The sequence below is a fragment of the Canis aureus genome, chromosome 18 (assembly GCF_053574225.1).
Source record: "Canis aureus isolate CA01 chromosome 18, VMU_Caureus_v.1.0, whole genome shotgun sequence".
NCBI lineage: Eukaryota > Metazoa > Chordata > Mammalia > Carnivora > Canidae > Canis > Canis aureus.
Genome location: NC_135628.1, coordinates 37,165,474 through 37,179,087, shown reverse-complemented (window position 1 = coordinate 37,179,087; position 13,614 = coordinate 37,165,474). Strand labels below are relative to the sequence as shown.

The following is a 13,614-nucleotide window of genomic DNA, read 5'->3' as shown; positions in this document are numbered from 1 at the left end:
AATATTTTTATGACCAATCTCTTTCCTATTCTTGTGATAATCTAATTGTGTGCCTATTAAACATCTTTCTATTGACAGAGGACACTAAGATGCTGTTCATTTTTCAGGATTTAATATTTATTTTTATTCTTCAGTTGGGATGATTTCTACTGACCCATCTTCAAGCTCACTAATTCCTTTGTTTCCATGGTTCAATTTTCTTCTGAACTCATCCAGTGAGTTTTTTTATTTCATATATTTTATTTTCAGTTCTTGAATTTACATTTGATTCTTTTTTATAGTTTTAATGTCTATAGTGATATTCTCTATCTATTCACTCATTCTATTCATCATTTCCTTTAAATCTTTGAATATGTTTATAATAGTACTTTAAGAGTACTTCTCTGATAATATCAGCACCCACATCATTCTGGGGGACTATTTTTATTGAATCTTTTTGTTTTTACTTTAGGTCATACTTTTTTATTTGCATGTGTATCAGTTTTTAAAAATGTATACTGAATATTATGGGTGAGACATAATTTTTGGATTATGATGTTTTCTTTATAGAATTTTAAGTTTTTCTGGTTGACAATTCAAAGTGATCACTTAGATCTTGTAGAGTAGTGGCTCTCAATCAGGAGTAATTTCCCCCTTTTGGCAATGTATATAGAGAGATATTTTTGGTTGTCACAACTTGGAGGTGATAGTGGCATATGGTGGGTAAAGATTAGGAATGCTGCTGAACATTTTACAATTCACAAATAAAGCACCCCATGACAAAGAACAATCTGATCCAATATTTCAATAATGCTGAGGATGAGAAACCCTATTGTAGATGTTTTAGATCTTGTTAGAAAGGATCTTTTACAGTTTTTTTTCTCCCCCTTAGAGCATATCCCTTATTCTAGGGTATAGTCCTTATTTCTAATGTGTGTCTTTCTATAGCCTTAACTAAATGCCCAAAATACTAAGTAAAGTCTCTTTATTCCACTCCGATGGAGTAGAACTCCAGAATTTCCAAGCACTTTATAATCTCTGGTATCTTTTTTAGGAATCATTTTCTAGCAGCTGTTCTCTGGATGGACTCACTGAGTTTCACCCAGCACAAGTACAGTCCAGTGCTTGGCCAAAGTCATGAGGGGCACCTCCATGCAGAGTTCTAGGACCCCACTTTTTGCATCTTTCCCAACTCAGGTACCTTTCTCTTTAAATTTTAGCTTCTTAAGCAACCCTAATTTCCAACTTTGTCTTCTCTAATGAGTCTGCCACTTTCTGAAGTACAGAAAAGGACCTAAATGGAAATATGGGGTCAACATGAAGCTCACCCTACATGTTTCCCTCTGTCAAGGATCAAAGCCCTGTATAATTCATCGCCCAGTGTTTGACAACTATTGCCTTATATATCTTGTACATTTTTATAGTTTGGAATGAAAATATTTCCCATACCAGTCATTTAATCATGGTCAGAGGTAGATATTTCATATTGGAATTTGAATCTCAGCTCTAAATCTTAGGTTTCCTTATCATTCCTTGAGATTAACAAAATATTATTTTAATCAGAAGTAATTCTTTAATAATAGATAAAGATAAAATTGTAGTTGTCTTCTCTAGAAAATACTACAGAGGAACATTTCTGATAGGTCTACCTTCTTATTCCATTCTCCAAGGCCATTTAAACGCTGGCTAATAAGACCGTACAAATGATGCCTTCTCTTCCCCAATGATAATAGCTATATTATACTGTATACATTCTATTTCCAGGGACTGTGCCAGTAGATTTACATACATTTTATTTTACTTTATGTTTACAGAAGCGCTATTTTCCGTGTTTCACTAATAAGGGAACTGAGGTACTTGGAGATTAAATAACTTGCTTAAGTTTTCAGAGCTAGTGAAGTGACAGAGCTGAAACAAAGGCTTAAGTTTGTCTGACTCTAAAGCCTTTAATGTATTATACATTAATCAGTCAGAGCAGGCTAATTGATGTTCCAAACAACGCCAAAATCTTAGTGGCTAAACACAGTCACAATTTATGAAATTTATTCCTAACACATTCCAGCATGGGTTGTTGGAAATGTCTGCCTCACACAGTCCTTCCTTCATGTGGCCCCATCATTCCCTGAGGACTTGGAGTTCTCTGTTCCTCTACTTCATTCCAACTGCCCTTCTACTTTCGTCAGAAGATAAAAAAAGAGAAAGTGGAGGATCAATCTAAAAGCTTTTCAGGCTTCTAAGTGGGGAACATCATTTCTGATCACTTTCAATTGGGTAAGTCAGTTGTAGAATCCATTGCAAGGCCAGGAAATAAAGTCTTGCTGTGTCCTCAGGAAAAAGGAGAATGGATTTTGGTGAATAACTAGATAGTCCTACCATACCACATGAAGCCAGATTATCCCCTACATTGTTTTTTGGGAAGCATTTATACACTTTGCTCTAAATGCAGGGTTTTTTTGTTTTTGTTTTTGTTTTTGTTTTTAATATGTGGGATTTAAGAAGCAAAACAAATGAACATAGGGGGGAAAAGAGAGGCAAACCAAGAAACAGACTCTTAACTGTAGAGAACAAACTGATAGTCACTGGAGGGCGGAAGTGGTGGTGGTAGGGATTGGGGATGGAGATTGGTTAAACGGGTGATGGGTAATGAGGTCACTTGTGATGAGCACTGGTTGTTGTATGTAAGTGATGAATCACTAAATTCTACATCTGAAACTAATATTGTACTGTATTTTGAGTAGCTGGAATTTAAATAAGAACTTGAGAGAAAAATAAAACACAACACTTGTATCTTTAAATACATAAATAAATAAGTAAATAAATACACACAGTTTTTCTAGGCTGGGACTTGTTTTAGTATCACACATTATCCTTGAGATTAGTGAAATTTAACACAATCATGTCCTGAGATTAGGATCTTCAGTTCTTTTATAATATTGTCCCTCAGAGGGGCAATAATAATCATCAACATCCCCAATTTTAAGCGATACATTTTTATTCTTCATTTTTGACATATTAATCTATGGATGGTATCTACATTATTTTAATTAGGGCACTCTACTCATTTCCCATCATTACCTCCTGTCATGCCATTTAGACCTGGTTGATTGGGGAGTCAATGCCTTGTTTTCTTGGCCTTTCTCTTGTCCATGTATCAGGCTTTTAGAATAGTGTCTTCCAGTAAGAATTGAGTCTATAATCACACAATGGGTGTCAGGAACTTTCTAACTGTCCCGAAAGCAATATCAATGCTAAATTAACAGCCAAAAAATAATCACCAATGCTTCTTAGCCTTTTGGCTAAGATCAAGTATAGTATTTGTTTTTATCAGTTTATGTCTGATATGTCCTCTGTTGCAGGACAATATATTAATGGGTTTATGCAGCAGGGCAATAGAATAGGAGCTTGCTCTGCACACTTTATGCATCAACCTGTCAACCTGGTGTCATGATACTACTAGGGAAGGTGCACTCCCTCAGGGTTAAAAAAAAAAAATCCCAAGTTTGAGGAAGATACTTCCAGAAAGGGCTGTATTGGTTCCTTTGAGAAATGGTGGCAACACCTGGGGCACCCAACAGTTAACTTAGAAAGAGGCAAATCAGAAAAGTACTTTAGAAAGGTTGCTTTGCTTGGCCCACCTTTCTTTTGATTTGAATATATCTATACCATCTGTTTGGTTGGAGTGTTTGAACAGATTCCCTGAATTTCATTCCAACTGCCCTTGCCTTAATCCTGGACCTCCTTATGACAACACATCTAAAATTTCCCTGCCTTTAATGTCTTTCTCCCTTATTCATCCTGCAGAAGATGGCCATTATCTTTTGAAAGTGCAGTTCATATTAGGTCTTATTCTTGCTCAGACACCTTTGGTACCAATGGCACTCTCCATCTCCAAATCACAACCCTACCTTACATCGCTGTTTCTCTGGGTTCTTCCCTCATACATGCTCTGATCTAGTCTGACTGGTGCCCTTTGTGTTCCTAGAACTTGTTCCGTGCTCTCCCACATCCATACTCTTATGAATGGAGTTCCCAGTATCTAGATACCTTCTCATTCTCATTTCTCTTCCTCAAAATCTACCCAGTTTTTAGGACCCAAGTAAAAATCGATCACTTTTATGAAGTCTGCATCTTTGTTTCTGATTAAATAAATCTTTCTCTTGCTTGCTTGTGTAGCACTTTGTACCAGTTACAGTCTGCTTTGTGTCTCATCTTCTACGTTAGACTACAAGCTCCTGGGAAGTAGGTATTTTGTGAGCCTTCCTATCCACTTCCCACGGTGTCCAGTATCACACCTTGTTCAGCAAAGATGCATAGAAATGCTTATTTGGCAAAAATTAAAAGCAGAATGTGACATCAACTGTATAAAGACCTTTTCCTCAAATTAATCTGGAAACTAAAAATAAACCATCCTCAAGATGGTTAGATAGTGTACTTGAGATAAACTACTAATGTACAACATAAAAGTGCATTTAAATGTTCTTTTTTTTAAATGAAACAATTCCTTCAAACAGCTGATTTTGAAATTTGATGATTACAAATGCATTATAATCATCTGCATTTTTAAAAGATAATCTTAAATGCCCTAATAAGGTAGGAAGGAAGGTTGGAATTATCCCTATAAAACGTATTCTGATTTCCAGTGCCCACAAAGACATCTGAAATGATAGATATGGAGTGTGCCTGGGATGGTGCTCTGTAGGTGGCTTCTGTAGCAATGTCCTGGATACAGATTTGCATCAAGATTGGCTTTGCCCAGGAGAGGCACAACTTTTGTTGGGAAGTACAACTGCTGGTGCAGAGGGGCAATTGGAATGAGTTACATCTGAGAGAGATCCTTCAGAGAGAATGTGTATCTTCATCAAAATTCTAACTGCGTTGGAACTGTCATTCAAAGAGTTAACATCTGTGAAGAATAAAAAATGCCATGGAGAGGTTTCAGGCAAAGCATGGGGAGACTGATAAAATTATCAGTGAATTAAATTCAGACAGATGGCTTTGGAAAGGAATGAAGTACACAAACCTTATGCAGAGTATAATGACTCTCAGCCTGACAGGGGCTTTGTCAACAGGGTAAGCCTTTTTTTTTTTTAAACTGGATTTTAAAGCAGTTGGAAGTCAAATTCTTCTCCTTTTCTGAAGGTGTTATTTAATACTTCAACAACAACAGCAATAGCTTGTAAAACCATCGGACAGGCTCAGATGCTGAAGTTCTGGGTGAAGGTGCGCGGCTCGGGAGAAGGCATGTGGAAGGCATCCCGTGCGCTCATGCTTCTCACTGTCCTCAGATTCACTGCCCACATCGATAGGTCCTTGGCAGTTAAATTATTTCTATAGAACAGAGGTCAATCATTAGCTCTGCTTACAACAGCAGGATAGCGAAGGAAGTCTTCAGTCATTAAACACACACGTACAGGATAAAGACACAAATAGACTGATTTCTGTTTTTAAAAATTTCAGTTCTTACCATTGTTTTTGATCAAATTAAGAAAAATCATTCTTAGAATATCCCATTTTATACTATCATTTTACATTTAGACAAACACATTGAGAAAATAATGTGTTATTTCTCTCTCAGGATTTCTTTTTTCTTGTGGTTTTTATTTTATCTTCACTTACTTGGCTCCAGGGGCCCCCTCTTTCAGGTGACAGGCCCCGGCATATTCACGCTTGGACGCGGATGGCCAGGCTGCTTCTTAGCAATGGACTTTGCCTTTGTTCCAGACCAGATGTTCTGTTTCTCCCTGGTAACAGTTTGCATTGTGGTACCTTATTATACGGTGCTCTCTGGAACTGGTGCCAGGGTAGCCTCCAAATCAGCCAAGAGCAGTGCTGAATCAATGAGACAGCTGGCGGCCTCCCTTGGGAGAGAACGTTTTTACCTTTTTGATTCATGCAGTCTCCGCTAGTTCAGATCCAGGATGCCATGAATGATTTTTCTTAGCGACAGGTGAGAACAAAAAAGCTTTGTAAACCTAATTCAATAGAAGCTGGAGACTCGGTGTGCTATTGATTAAAAGGAGAAGACGATGAAGAGAAAGTGTACACACAGTCCGGTTGCATTTTCCCCATAATCGACTTCTGTGCTGCTTCTGCCTGGGTTGGAGTTGTCAGATTTGCCGGGAGGAAAAGCTTGAAAATCAAGAGTATTGTGTTTATTGACTGAAGGTTAGGATTTAATCATGTCTGTAAGACTGCATGTTATCTACAAAAACAAGAAGATTATTCCTTTTTCATTTTTCAGCTATAAAATTCACCGATCTATTGCTAACTTCACTAAAAATTTGAGGTTACTTTAATGGGCTTGCTCACACCATCCAGGCTTTAATGTTTGGGGTGTGTTTCTTTATTAGGGCTATGGATTTGGGTAAAAAATCATCCACATTTACACTCAAGCAAAGGATTATTACTCAGTAGTTTTCACCCTAGGTCCGACATGTCAGCACACTTCTGAGAGAGCAAGAACACTAGTCCTGGGCTGCCTTGTATCCCACTGTTCTGTAAAAGCACTCCAATTCTTGAGCCATTGTAATCAGAGGACCATTAGATGGGTGGCACAGTACCTGAGAGCTCCAGTCCTGGTGTGGATGAGAGGGAAAAACGTGACAGTAACAGAAGTCAGGGACCCTGCAGTATATCATTCCCATCAATCATGGCAGACATATTGGCAACATGATGGATGACATCCAACCACTGACCTTGGTGGGTCAGCCTTTGTCACATAAGTAACAGAATAAGTCAAAGTAGTGGGTCTACCTACCATCAAATAGGAGCGATAAGCTGTGACTGCAGCAGAGGGAAAACAAACATTAGTGTCAAATGTTGTCTGCATTTCTGAGCCAGGAGGAGCAGATATCTTATTGTTCAGCCATTGAATGGAATTGGATATTTCAGGAAGGGGGGAAAATCAATGTTATCAAGGCATGCATGTACCTTTCTGAGTTTTTCTCTTAACTAAGATATTACTTAAAGAATAGTGAGTCTGTGGAGTAGATATTCTCATAGGGAGAGAACTACTATAACATAGATTTCTTTACTTTAAGCCTGAGTATTGGCTCATATATATGCAGTTCAACATTTAGTTGGTGACAGATGGTTTGGCTTGGGGATAAACATAATTTAGTCTGGGATTTTTGGTGACTGTCCCTTGATGGTCTTAGAATTTGTCCCTCAAACAGTCTCCCAAAGCTTCACAGTTATAAATGACCTATCCCAGATTCTTTCTCTGAGTTTAAATATTACTTGATTGGCCATAGAAAGTAAGGAGAAATTCTCAATAATGAGCAGCAGGACATGTGGACGGCTTGATGTCTACTGAGGATAAAAGAAACAGAGAAAAGATTATGATTCCCTCACTTTTCCTAGGAAAGTGAGGTTAGAATAGATTGAAGCAAGATCAACCCACTTATTTTCCAGATGGATTTATACCATATTGTGAGGAATTTGGTCAGCTTCATTGTTGAGAACCATATTCCGAAGCCAGTGAAATCCTGTCTCATCTCTTTTAGAGTCAATATTAAAAATGCCAAGAGACCCAGATATCATGTGCTCATCTCCCCTTCAAAGCCAAAAACTCAGGTTGGCATCCTGAGGAGTCCAGTCAAGGGGAACCAGTCAGGCGATACATTTATATTTAGGTATCACACCTTGTATATTTCCAATCCAGCCAGGTCAAGTTGGTATGCACTTTTCCCCAGACATCTTCTGTGTGCTTACCACTGTGCCAGTCATCAGAAAAGAGGTTAAGGCAAACAAATGAGACATTATTTATCATAGCAGGCTTAATAAGCTTTTGGAACTTCAAGAGGTGGGTACAATCTGAAAATGCATATGAAATCAGGAAGGAGTTAGGAAGAAAAGGAGCAATTTTAGATGCATATTAGCTCAACTAAGGAAAGGAAATCTAGGGGTGTTTCAGAGTCAGCTTTCCTCTTTTGAAATTGGTATTATCAGAGAGGAGGAACCTATCTTTTCACAGATGACCTGATGTTATAAGCTATTTGATCCAGAAAGACATTTCTCCTGCTCTTGTGATTGGAGCCAAAATATCTGGATCACTTGTATTTGGCTGCGTGGACTGGTGTCTAGAGAGAGAAGATAGAGCATAAGTTCTGATGGTATTCTATATGTGTTTCTTTCCTTTCTGGATGAAAGTCAAAGGTGCTGCTATAAACTGAAGACTGAGTTCTCTTGGTAATCTTTCCCAATTCTTCCTGAATGCAGGATTTATAAGACATTGCTCTTTGGGTCTAGGTGTCACTTTGGGATCACATCATGATAACTCTGTGTGTGTGCCGGGAGGGCAAAGTTGCAGAGCAATTACTCAGCTGTGCTGGGGAAAGAAGCAATTACCAGAACACGTTTTAGCCCCGCTTGTCAGAGTGAGTTTCAGTCCGGCACAAGGAAAGCATTAACGGGCAGTGTCCCTTTTCTGAGGCTTAATTTATTTTTTTCTTCCCTTTAATTGTGTGATTTCAGTATTTTAGCCACAATCCCTAGGCTGTAAGAACCTTTAAACAGCTCTTTATTATGAAGCAGGGCATGGGTTTTTGAAGAAGAATGAACAGGGACCTGCATAATTTATAGGAAAACTGCACGATAGACTTTTTCTTTACAAAGAACATTGGGGTTACATTGGCACAAGCCAAATACCTTTTTAATGAATAGTCAGTAATCAGCAGCAGCTACAGTAAATGCTTGAATTTTTTTCTTTTATGTGCTATGAGTCCATAAATTAAGCATCTGATTCTGATTGCTGTCGTGAATGTGCACGCCTATTGCTACCCACCCCCACTGCTCAGATCCCTGCATCAGCTCATGCTCATTTTAGAGCAGTGTGAAAAATGGAGGGCAAATCTCTTTTAATATGTTCAATTTCCATCTACTTTAAATGCTATAATGGAAAAAAAATGTTGACAATATACTCCACTTTCTTTTTTGGATCTAGATCGCCATTTGGGTTTTAAGAAAACAGTATTATGATCTAGAATGTAAGAAAAAGAGTTTATACTCTTTTTAAAAAATAAACATTCAAGAGCCATTAAAGTAAATTGAATCGCCAAGGTATCTTTTTTTTTTTTTTTTTAAGTCAAAGCTTTATCTAAATTGTAGGTTTCAATTTGCTCATTTCTCTAAGATTTTGCGCATGCTATTTTTATCATTTGGAATGTATCCTTTTTTTTTTTTCTATTCTCTGCTTCTCAATATTTCTAATTTTAACAAAACCCCAAACAAATGCTTCAGGAAATTATTCTTTTCTAATGTCATCTGCAGCCAATTCTGTTCACTTCTCTCTCAATGGTTCTTTAGCCTCTGTAAAGTTGATGTGAACAGATGGTTATTAATTTATAACCAAGATCCTTTTTAAAAGTTTAAGAACATTTTAAAAAAATCTAAACATGTTTTCTAATCTCAATAATGTTATATTTGGTACTTATGGTTCCAGGCCAAGCAACAAGGTCTATTCATCCCAAAGTATGGATTAAGTACAAATGTTTAAAAAGCAGAATCAGAAAATCTTATTGTAATATTGACTATAGGATAAAATATTAGAGCTTCATATGTACCAGGTACTGTTTTAAGTCCCTCACCAGTACTAATTTCCTTTTCACAATACTCCTGTAAGATAATACCATGGTTTTGCTTATTTTAATAGGTGGAAACTGAGGCACCAAGTATAGGTAACGTCTTAATTTGTGGAGCTAAGTGGTAGAGCACAGTTTAACACAAAATCCTATGATTTTAAGCAGTGTTAGTGCTTTTTAAGTTTTTTTTTTTTACTTTGGTAATTGAAGTATAGAAGAAACAAAGCTTATAAGATAACTTTAGTAAATATATACTCTGGGCCCTGTTAAGTGCTTTTTAGATAATGAGGAAGAAAAAAACTTTGTAAATGTGGTATCTGATAGGTTCCTCAAAGGCCCACTAGGTGGCAGTGTTGTATGCTGCAGCTTTGTGGCTAAATCTGCTTAACCCAGGGGTAGGGTCAGTAGGGGCAAGTCAAAGTGAGAAACATGTGTGGAGTGTTTATTATTCAGCTGTCATAACTTGGGGAATGCCTTGTTAATGGTTGTCACTTGTTATCCTTAAATTTTTTTGAGCTTATGTTTTTCCTTTAACTCAGTAAATTACAATATTTTAAGGACAGAGAGCATTGTGTCTTTCCACAGCTCCCACAGTTGGCAAATGAATCTCTCATGTTCGGAAAATGTGGAAATCTTTCCTGTAGAGTGCAGAAGCTAAACCTCGCCATGGGAGAAACACCTTCCTGATCAAGGTATTTCCTCAGCCAACTAAGATTCTTATCTCAAGTAGCGCTCCAAACATGGTATTCACTCAGTTAGTATTGTTGAATACATGTCTTAAAGCGTTTGGAATCCTGATTTTTACATGAGCACGGTGATTTTGTAGTTTAAGTGCGAAAAGTATCCATTGTGTCATTCCATCAGCTGAAGAGAGTGACTTGTGCTGCTCTCTTTGTATTTCACTGTTACTGCCTGAGGAGGAAGCAACATTGAATGGAGGAAGCCCCAAGAGAAGATTTGGGTAGACTGTAAACACTGTGGAGAAGTGAAGTGTTTAGCTTTGCACTAGGTAAGCAGAATTTCAGCAAGTCAGGATCAGCAAATTTGTGTGATATTCTAGTATGCCACTTGCCTTCTGCAGCCACTCATTAATTTTCGGAAGCCTGACAGAATGGCTAAAAGGATGATCAATTTCAAGTGTCACTCCTGGAGTGTTTTTAGTCTTATGTAAAAGGAGTTCTTGACAAGTAACCCTGTTAATGCCCTCAAAATGTCTCCTATTATTAAATATTGGGAATAAGCTGAAATAATGAAACTAGCTTTTTTTTTTTCTTTCCTAATTTTGGTCACCAGAGTGGTTGGTTTAGGAGATGATAAGATTTGTCTATTACTGACCATTAGGTGGGCTCACCAAACACTAGCAAAACCTTGAGAGAAATGAACACTTTTCAGGAGAACGACTTTTCTTTAATGGATTTGTTTGGAACAAATGGGATATCTCTACTCATTTTCCAAGTGATTGCATAATATTATTACCTAGCAGATAAAATCCTCTCTCTCTTCCTCCTCCTCTCTATCCATTTTTATTCTAATATGTTACTTTTCTCTAGGGTAGGCAACTGGTGTCCCTGGGGCCCCTGAGTTGCCCCTGAGGGAGTTGTGGGTGGGACTGGTTGTGTCTCTCTACTGGAAGGACAGTATTTTTCTCTCCTTGTGTTTGCTTCTCTTTCTCTTCACTCAGATGTTTTTTCCTTTCTTTCCTGGATGTCACATTTTTCTCCTTTTCCATTTGATAACGCCCTCTATCCTTAAATCTTTAGGTCAAATCATAGGCAGTGTTGGCCATTTTGATACCTATTGGCACCTAAAACATTTGCTAATGTTGGTCTTCTTTCTTTCTTTCTTTCTTTCTTTCTTTCTTTCTTTCTTTCTTTCTTTCTCTTTCTCTTTTTTTTTTTTTTGTTAATGTTGGTCTTAATTCCCTTTATATCCTAATATTTGGTGAACTGATTTTATTTCCAATGTGCTTGGTGAAAAAAGGGGAGAAAGTTACTGCAGAACCCGGATGCAGAATCTCTACTGCAAAGATGTGGAAAATTCTAAGATACAGCCTGAAGGTCAGACAAACATTGCATGGCCCTGTATGTGGAGAGGTAGTGGCAGATGTGAGTGCCTGCCCACAGGGTCTGGGTGGTTAAAGCAAGTAAATGGCATAGACTTCCTAAGAATGGGGAAGAATGGAAGAGCATGCAAACTATTTGGGGGAGGGGGCAGATGCTCTTCACCTCTATGGCTTCCTCCATTAACTATGGGCGTGTGATCTACATGACTTTAACTTGGGGCGATGCTGTATATATATACACAAACACACATATATATAGGAGAAGGAAAAAAAAGGTGTTTGTAGGCCCAGAGTGCCATAGACAGCTTATTTGTAACTCCTGCCATAAAAACTATGAGTTCTAGAGATAGAATATTGTAATTTTATTATACCTGGGAATCTTAATGTTACCACAGTGTTCTGGCAGAATTTTGAGCACAGTTTTCTAGATGAATGTTCATCTACTCAATTAAAACTCTGTAACTCATCAGAATGTGAAATTCTGAACTAAGACTTGAAACAATAAACTGACTAATTAAACAACATCACCTACTGTTAAAATACAAAGTTATTAATTTATAAAGCTAATTGGATTGGAATCCAGGTAAACTAAACTCAAACCAGAGTTACATTCTAATTGCTTCTACTTTAGAAAGTATCAAAGACCACGAGATGATATTTTTATGGTGACAGTTCTTAACAATCCATGTGGGGGTCTTCCATAGAGGCTTTTATTAGAGTAGTGACATTTGAAAGAATTAAGTGTTACAGGCCAACTTTATGGAATTGACTCAGAGTGCATTAGAAAAGGAATTTATAAAGGACTTTTAATAACACAGACTTTATCCCATATATACTAATATCCAATAGTCTCATAATTTTTTAAATTTTGTTTTCTGCAGTGTTGTCTGAAATACAGATTTGACAAACCAAGTTGTTTTCGATACTTTGAAGCAGTTAAGAATTGTTTCCTTTGTCTTAATAGAGCTGTCAGGCTGTTTATAATCATGTTGGCTTTGATGTCTATCAAGAATTGACATAGAAAGAGAAGGTTGGGAGGCCTGTTTGACATGACACTCCCCATAGATGCAAAGTGACTGACTTATCCAAGTGGAAGAGCATGTAGAGACAATGTGACATGAAGTAGAGGACGCTTGGTCTTCTAGTCCGAATGCTCACTGATGTTTGAGCATTGCACTGTGAACACTTCCTCTCAGATGTTTCTCTTCAAGGAGGGCTTCAGGTTGCAGAGACTCTTCCTTTTATAACCTAAGTTAAATTAACCTCACACAGACCTGTGAGTCATTTCAGTTTTCTTCTTCAGTGAGCTTCATCTAGCTGTTACCCAGTCTCCTGAAACTGTGCAGCCTGCTGAGTTTCTTGGGAATCCCGAGCGCACCCATGTCCCCTGTTCCTTACAGTCCTGTCAGGAAGTGTCAACTGTAGCTTAATCCCCAATACTGAGGATTGTCAGGACGCTGATCCCCACCCACTGAGGGCTCTCAGTGAAAGTAACTCCTCGGAGCGGTGCTAAGTCCTTACACAGGACTCTGGAGGCCTGCCAGTGCCAAGGTTTGTTTCCTGTGGTGGCTGGCTGGGGAATCCTGAAACCACCAGCCTTCTTTCTGGCCACAGCTGTGAGGAGCCAGGCTTTATGGGACATCCCTACTTTCCAGCTCACCACTGCTACTGGCCTTGAGCAGATGCCTCTCAGGGTGGGTCATTTGACCTCCTTGGGCTCTGTCACGCATGCATTCCACCTCTCCTTCGTGTTACTTTCCTGGCTGCCCATTTACGGGTGCAAACAGTGTCTCATTATCAGTTTCCTCTCTTTGTCTTTTGCTAGCCTCATGCCAGGCTATAGTTTGTCAGCAGCCTGTCACCCACAGTTCAAAACCGATGCTCCTGCTCACTTTGCCCACACGCATCTCCTCTTTGTATGCCATTGGATGGAGTCTGTTGTGTGGCACAAAGGAAGACAGGGTTAGGAGAGGCTCTGAACTCGGTCACCTG

The 13,614-nt window shown here is 38.3% G+C and overlaps 1 protein-coding gene and 1 non-coding gene across 2 annotated transcripts in view; both read left to right on the top strand.

Moving 5' to 3' along the window:
- Nucleotides 1-13,614, top strand: part of NXPH1 (neurexophilin 1) — a 433,080-nt gene that overhangs the window by 87,771 nt on the left and 331,695 nt on the right. Inside the window, exons 11-13 of the mRNA XM_077856780.1 lie at nt 1,034-1,176; nt 10,146-10,252; nt 10,425-10,569. The gene's annotated coding sequence lies outside the window, so the exon portion shown is untranslated. The remainder of the gene's footprint in view (nt 1-1,033; nt 1,177-10,145; nt 10,253-10,424; nt 10,570-13,614) is intronic.
- Nucleotides 3,256-3,452, top strand: LOC144289236 (U2 spliceosomal RNA). The gene has a single exon (XR_013357225.1). It is a non-coding gene; the product is annotated as a U2 spliceosomal RNA (small nuclear RNA).